At 36.2% G+C, this 7,892-nt stretch overlaps 1 pseudogene; it reads left to right on the top strand.

Moving 5' to 3' along the window:
• Window positions 1–618: 618 nt before the first annotated feature.
• Window positions 619–2,673, top strand: LOC140603559 (large ribosomal subunit protein eL13 pseudogene; annotated as a pseudogene).
• Window positions 2,674–7,892: the final 5,219 nt, after the last annotated feature.

The raw sequence follows: 7,892 nt of genomic DNA, 5'->3' as shown, positions 1-7,892 counted from the left end.
ACCATTTCTGTTTATACCAGAGAATCTGGCTTCACACTTGCATATTCATTTTCAAACTCTGGAAGAAACATCTTTTTTCTTCAACAAAACTGCCTTTAGAAGGAAGCTAGGGAGGTTTAATGATTAAGATGACCGAAGGGGTCTTCCATTTTCTATGTTGAACTTAACTGGTTGAGGGTCTCTTTTTTTTTTTTTTTTTTTGGTTGAGGGTCTTAAACTGATTGCACTCCTGACAGAGATAGAAAAGACCAAGAGTAAAATAAAAGTATTCTAGTCTTATATATCTATTATTTGAAATATTTGTTACCTGACAAACTGAGTTGAATCTCTACTGTCTCAATGAGTACACATAATTCTCACATCCCTACTTGTTTTGCTTGCAAATGCACACGTGCGCACACACACACACACACACACACATCGCAAAGAAGACAGGCCATCTAATACGTTAAGGTACATCAGTGATGTAACTTTTTAATTATTATCCTAATTATTTTCTCATAGATTATAGCAGCTGAGGATCTATAAAAATGGAACAGCCACACATTTGATCAGTGTTGCTGTTCTTCCACTAGGTGTCAGCATTACTCTAGCACTTTGGGATGGTCCAGCGGCAAAATGCCATCCACCTCTGTTCTACTTAACCTGCTTCACAACGGAAATTTACGGGGTAAATTGGTAAAAATAATTATAAAAATGTATGGTTATCTAATGGCAATAGAAACATTATAAATTGGAGAGAGGGTATTAAAAATAAAATTTTGCAAACTGATTTACAAAGACAATGTCTTCAAGTAATACTCTAATATTCAGTTCTATTTGTTACAATGTATTGTATAAAATTTCACATATTTTCTGCGTATGATCACCCAAAGCTTGAAAAATATCACTATTTTTAAAATGAACCATGTATCCCCATCTTTTCATGAGCAGAAGAGGGTAGCTTTAGGGATTCTCCATCTTTGTGGTCAGCAAAGTACTAAGGAAAGCCCATCAGTACAATCCAAAACATTGTCCCATTGCATTTTGCCCTTTATTGGTTTTACAGTATTCAGAACAATTATAAGCTTCTTTCAAACAAAAGTTATGGGAAGCTGTGGAGACAGCTTGCAAAGGGTTTACTATTTGTCATTAGTTACTTACTGGCTTCGAGAAAGAACTGAAATGTCTGAAGTGACATTTCAGTAATGGTGATTTTTTTTTTTTTTTTTTTTTTTGCCAGGATAGAGAGGAGCATGATGCATAACCAAAATAAGTCTGAAATATTCCAGAAAATGCTTCACGATGCTCAAGTTTATTTCGCAGTTGAAAAAGAAATACACCTAAGGGATAAGAGGAAGAGACAGAGATAGGAACAGTATGGGAGGTCAGTATGACAGCTATTTGGAATGGGGTTTACACTAATTTTGGCCAAAAGAGTAATTTTTCTACTTAGATTTTCCATTTTTTTCTAAAATGGTTTGTTCTAAGTGGTATAGATGTGAAAAAAAAAAGCACCTTTGTAACTGGAGAGTCAAACATATAGGGATTAAAAAAATTTTCTTTACAGTAGTAAAAATGCTTATAGGGCTGTCTTTTATATATTGCCTTCTTTTTGTTTCCATCATGAACAGTTTTACTCTTTTCCTAACAAAGTGTTCTTTCCTTTATTTTTAGTTTCTACCTCTTTTCCTTCTCTAATCCTCCCGCGCTCCTAGCCCCCCTTTTTTTCTTTCTTGGTTTCTCCACACATGATAAATTATTTTCATTTAATTTAGATGAATATATTTACTAATTTTGTGGTTTGTGTAATATTTTACTTATTTTTGCACGAGAGATACACACAGAGAGAGGCAGAGACACAGGCAGAGGGAGAAGCAGGCTCCCCTCAGGGAGCCGGTTGCTGGACTCCATCTCAGGACCCTGGGATCAGACCTGAGCCAAATGCAGAGGATGCTCAACCACTGAGCCACCCAGGTGATCTTATTTTTGTTTTTTAAATAAAGAGTCACTGTCCCTTGGGGCCCACCCATAGGCAGCAGCAGAGGTAGAATGGTGTGATCCTGAACCCAGTTTACAGAAGGACTGGCGGCCTTTGTGGCCACTTGGTTCAACCAGCCCCCTTGCACGTGCAGATGCAAGGACAGGCAAGCCAAGGCAAGCCACATGGCCCTGCATCCCTTGTCCAGACCCATCCAGACCCTTCCAGCTCATCGTAAGGCGCCCTATGGTGAGGTATCACACCGATGTGCCACCTGGCATGGACTTCAGCTTGGAAGAGTTACAAGTGGCTGGCATCTACAAGAAGGTGGCATGGATCATTGGGATCTCAGTGGATCCAAGACGGCAGAACAAGTCTACAGAATCCCTGGAGGCTGACGTGGAGGGGCTGAAGAAGTACCTATACAGGTTCATCCTCTTCCTCTGAAGCCCTTGGCCCCTGAAAAGGGAGACATCTCTGCTGAAGAACTCAAGTTGGCTACCCAGCTGGCAGAACAGGTCATGCCCATACAGAATGTCTATAAGAAGGAGAGAGTCAGAATCATTCCAGGGGAGAGCTTCCAGGGATTTGCCAGTCTTTGCATGGCCCATACCAACACTCAGCCTTTTGGAATCCGAGCAAAAAGGGTCATGGAAGCTGTGGAATAGGGTATTGAAAAGAAAAAAAAAAAAAGTGGCTTTGGCAACCTGTGAAAATAGATTAATTAATTAATCAATTAATTAAAGAACTATATAAGGAAGAAATACTATTTACATATATTAGACCAAAGATTGAGCATTCATTAGCTTACTTATTTGTTTTATTATTATTTTTTAATGAATAAATAATTTTCTGGGAGAAACCATGCCTTGACAAACTACCACAGATTTCAGCCTATTTAGGCAAATTCAGTGTTCCAAGCAATGATTTAGTTCAAAATACACAAAAATATTTTTGTTATAGGTAAAACTAAAATTTTGCCTTCAAGTACAAAGCATTTAAGTGTTAAGTTGACAATTGTTATCCTGCAACACCTATGTTTCTGGTCTGATGTTATTCTTTTAATTATTTCCTGCTTGCCCAGGATTCCTATAGCAGGAATTTTTGTATAATGATGCAAAATTTAATATATGTTTTACAGCATAGATTGAAATGATACAAATCTCAGAACACAATAGACAAATGAGTCTTAATTCTTTTATTGATAGTATTTTGTGCATGATATTCTACAGCAGTTAAGTGCTATATACAAACACACACACACACATTTCCCCCCTTCTGGTGTCAATCAATTGTAATCTATTGGTTTCCCATTATTGTACAGTGTTTCTCATGAGATTATTAAAAGGGCATTTCATTTCTCTAGACTTGAAAATTTCTGAAGTGTCCAAATTTCCCTGTGGCTACAAGATTTGTACTTGTTAGGGATGTTAAATTTTTTTAGAGTTTAAATAGCATTTGTTATGAAGCACTCTTAGCAAGACTAACAAGGAAGGTAACTTGGTTTACTAATTCACTTTGAATTCTGACATACTGCTTTCTCTCTCTAGGCATATATGTACAGGAGATCAATTTTTCTTTATGGATTTGGGAGTGTTAAGAGGTGGTACAGTGGGGTAGTTGCTTATAGGATAATAACAAGACATAATGACTGGAACAAGGAAAGCATCTTATCTTATAGGTCCAGAAAACCACATATGTGTGTATATTCTACAGTCAGAGTATAGTTGAATCATTTTGAGGAAAAAGGTGCATGCAAACAACAAATGAAAAAATAACAAAATTAGGCTGACCAATACCAGATATAGTCATGGAAAAAATATAATATTAGTAATGGCCTGATATGAAAAAGCTAATGGCCCTGATTCTGTGAAATTCTACAGATTATTTCTATAAATGAGAGATTATCAGTAATGCCATGTAGGAATGAGTAGATATGTAGATCCTTGAAGAATGTGCCTTATCCATGCTTGTAGACATACAGTAGGCACTCAAACTTGTTTGTATCATAAACCCACACACTTCTGTATCAGACCTTTTCTACTGGAAGTCTATAACTTTAACATACACTCCTGCAGACAGTATAAACTTGTCTTTATCCTTCCTAATGCACTTATTTTTTCTCCTACAAAATATATTTTTCTTATCTTAACTGGACAATGAATGGCAATTTTACCAATTCTGAATTCACAAACATGAAGTTTCAGTGATATTCACTCATTCATTCTCTCACTCTACTATACATTCAATAGATATTAAGGACCCTAGGTCGAGAAGAGTTCTAAGCCATCAGGGTCTAGACAGAAACAGAGAGACCTGGTTCTTGTTCTTCCCATTTCAGTGAGAGGAGGCAGACAATATATGTAGGCTAGTAAATTAAAAAAAATATATGGAAAACACCATATAAATAAGATAGAAACTCTGATAGATTTCCTATAGAGACCAAATCACAAGTAACTCTGTAATACCATACACTCCACATGAGCAGAAATTTTGCTTCACTCTCCCCCCAGAGCCTAACTAAGAGGCTTAATTTTTGGAAGGTAGAGAATATATGAAGAGCAAAGAGATAATTGAAAAGTAATTGTGAATAGTTGATGGTGCATTTGAGTGATTGCATGGAAATGAATACTAAATTAAGGATTTACTATATTCTACATACATTCTCAAAATAATTAAATCAGATGTCATATTTGGCTAGATTAAAAGATCCAGTAGGGCAACTTCCAGACAGAAATTTAAAATAAACGGACGAAATTTATTGTTCCTCTCCCTATTTGAGATTACCTAATCTCATCTTTTATCAAATGTGACTACACAATCTTTTGGTTTTAGAAAAGGTACAATATCCTCATGGATGTTTTCCCTAACCCCAGGTGAGATTAACCTTCCTAAAGTAGGTAAAGACCTATTTTGCCAGGATCCCTATCATCATACTTTTAAGTTACCCCCTTATTATTTTTCTTCCCCACAGTTTACAAGCTGTGTAACACCAAAGGCTTTATTATTTTATACATAATAGTGTGCCCAGTATTTGGAAGAATTACCGGCAGGTGATAGATATTTAATGCGTATTTCTTGGATAAATGACTGAATGATGGTTGCAAAATAGACAACACTGATTAAATCCAGTTCTTCAACTACTCCACATTGACTTCCATGCAACCTGAGTTCGCTAAAGAAAAATATAGAAAGCTGAAGATTTTTCTCAACTTAAATTAATTAATACTGACACGTGGCATTCTTTTAGTCCTTTCACTCTTCCACTGTTTTAGAACATTCTTTTTTGTCCTCCCTCTTCCAGTTCCCAACACTTTCTCCCCAGTCTCCACCGTTCACTATAAGCCTTGGTTCCTGCTTCAGAGAGAAAATTGACTATATTAGAGGCAAATTTCTAGAAACTGCTCTAGTCTGCATCTTTGGCCACACTTTCTGCCATTTTTTATTCATATTCTCTATGCTTTACTAAATTGACTTTTTACGTAAGCACCTAACTCCTCTTTTCTACTCAAGGATAAAGTTCCAATGGTTCTCCTCCTAAATCAGAGATTTTTGTTCTGAATTTGATATTTTTCTAAATTTTATCTTTCCCAAACACTGTTAATATTCCCTTCAAAAAGAAAAAAGAAAAAGAAGAAAAGGAAAACACATCTTCCCTAGAGTTTTCATCTTCCAGATACCACTTAATTTCCCTTTATAGCAAGATTCTCAATATAGAGTTGCTGCCAGAGGACTGTGGCTAGAGTTCAGGAGGTTAATCTACATGGATAAGAAAGAAAAGAAATTGATCTTTATTTTAACTGGCTAAAGCATAATGTCCTTCAATTTTTCATTTTTCATCCACCACATAGCATTTGCTCCAAAGAAATACTTTTTATCATGTTAGATTACTGTAATATCACGAGATATCTTTTATATTCATCATCACTTTGAAATTAGAACACTAGCCTCTTCCTATATATGAACTATTTAAAGAATAAGAACTTGTGCTTTAGAGTCGTACTCTGAATATTTTGTTCATGTTCACTTTTTTAAATTGCTTTCTGTCTTACCCCTTCAAACCTTTTCCAACCAGGCTTTTGCCCATACTGCTCTATAAAAATAGCTTTGTCAGAATCACTGATAACATGACTTTGGTAAATCCAGTAATCAAATCTGAGTCATCTTGAAAAAGTATTTGTCACATTTTGCTGTCTTATCTTTGAAGCACTGCCTTCTGTTCCAAGGCTACATTCCCCTGTCTTCCTCTTACCTCACTGTTCATTTAATTTTGAGTTTCCTTTGCAGGCTCATCTTCTTACACAGGACCTGTTAATGTTGGAGTACTAGAGTTATCAGTCCTCAAACTTTTTTTCTTTTTCTTTAGTTGATCCTCTCCTGTGTGATACCAGCAGGTGCATGAAATGAGATAGACTATGAATGATTCCTGAATGTAGAACTTTCTTGGCCCTCTCACCTGAACAAAAGATTGCTATTTCCAACTACCCCTTCAACATCTATCTTAAATGTCTAATAGATATCTCAACATTGAATATTGAATCTAGATCTCTCTCCTACCCCAACTCCAACCTCTAGAACCTCCTCCCACAGCCTGATTCATCTCAGTTTCAGTGACTCTGTCTTTTTAGTTGCTTGGCCAAAAATCTCACTCATTCTTCATTCTTTATCATATTTCACAACTGATGGATTAGCAAATCCTGGCAGTTCTACATTGAAAGTATATTCCGTATCTAACCACTTCTGATTTTTTCGACACCTTTCATGCTGGTCCAAGTACACTTCTGTAGCCTAAATTATTGTAAGAGCTCCTAATAATCTCTCTATTTTCACCCATGCTTCCCTTCAATATGTTCTAAAGGCAGAAGTCTAAGTAACTTTGTAAAGTAGAAAGTCAATTCATTTTAAAAAATATTTTATTTATTTATTCATGAGAGACACAGGGAGAGAGAGAGGCAGAGACATAAGCAGAGAGAGAAGGCTCCCTGTGGGGAGCCTGATGTGGGACTTGATTCTAGGACCCCAGTCACAACCTGAGCCAAAAGCAAATGCTCAACCACCGAGACACCCAAGTGTCCCAAAAGTCAATTCATTTCACTGCTCTCCTCTGAACTCTCCAATATTTTATCATGTCACTTGGGATCAAAGCACAAGACCAGTACATATGTTGGTTATCTGTTTGCATCTTTGACATCTATTAGCTTCCCCCTGCCTTACTCTACACAAGCCACCTTAAACTTCTCTCCTGAACATGAAGCTATATTCTCCTTCTCAAGGTGTTCGTACTTTCTGTCTCTTCTCCCTGGAATGCCATAATTCTATATCTAAGTGACTTGCATACTCACCTTCAATATGTAGTAAATGTCATTTCTCAGTAAGGTCTTCCTTTCTCCATTTTTTATGTTTTGACAACTGTCACCATCCCCATTTCTATTTTTATCTATTTATTTGTCTCTGTGAAAATCATTGCCATATAACATATATTTTACTGATTGTGCTTATTGTCTGCCCCTTCCCTTGCCTCCAGAATTTAAGTTCAGTGACTGAAATGACTCTCTATATCCACCCTCCCAGGGCCTAGAATGTTGTTTGGAAAGTAATAGTCATGCAACTGTTTTTTGTTGTTGTTAATGAATGAAATAATAAGTGAATGAATGAAATGAAATTTTACCAAATATTTCTTCATTTCTCTGTTTTATTTATCTACTTTCAGAGGATATAATGGCAAATTACAATAGCCCAATAAACACATGATGATGAATGAAGTAATGCTACATACTGTTTACCTCACAAATTATAGTTTTACTTTTTAAAAGATTACCATATACATTTGGACTTAGTCTCTATTCAGTGCGGGCATGGACATGTCATATCTCCCTTTATCTATAGTTTTAAAACCAATTAAGAGTGTAACTTGTAATCAGAGTGCAGAAAT

This window comes from Canis lupus, chromosome 14, assembly GCF_048164855.1.
Source record: "Canis lupus baileyi chromosome 14, mCanLup2.hap1, whole genome shotgun sequence".
In the NCBI taxonomy this organism is placed as follows: domain Eukaryota; kingdom Metazoa; phylum Chordata; class Mammalia; order Carnivora; family Canidae; genus Canis; species Canis lupus.
This window is presented reverse-complemented; position numbering and strand designations above follow the sequence as displayed.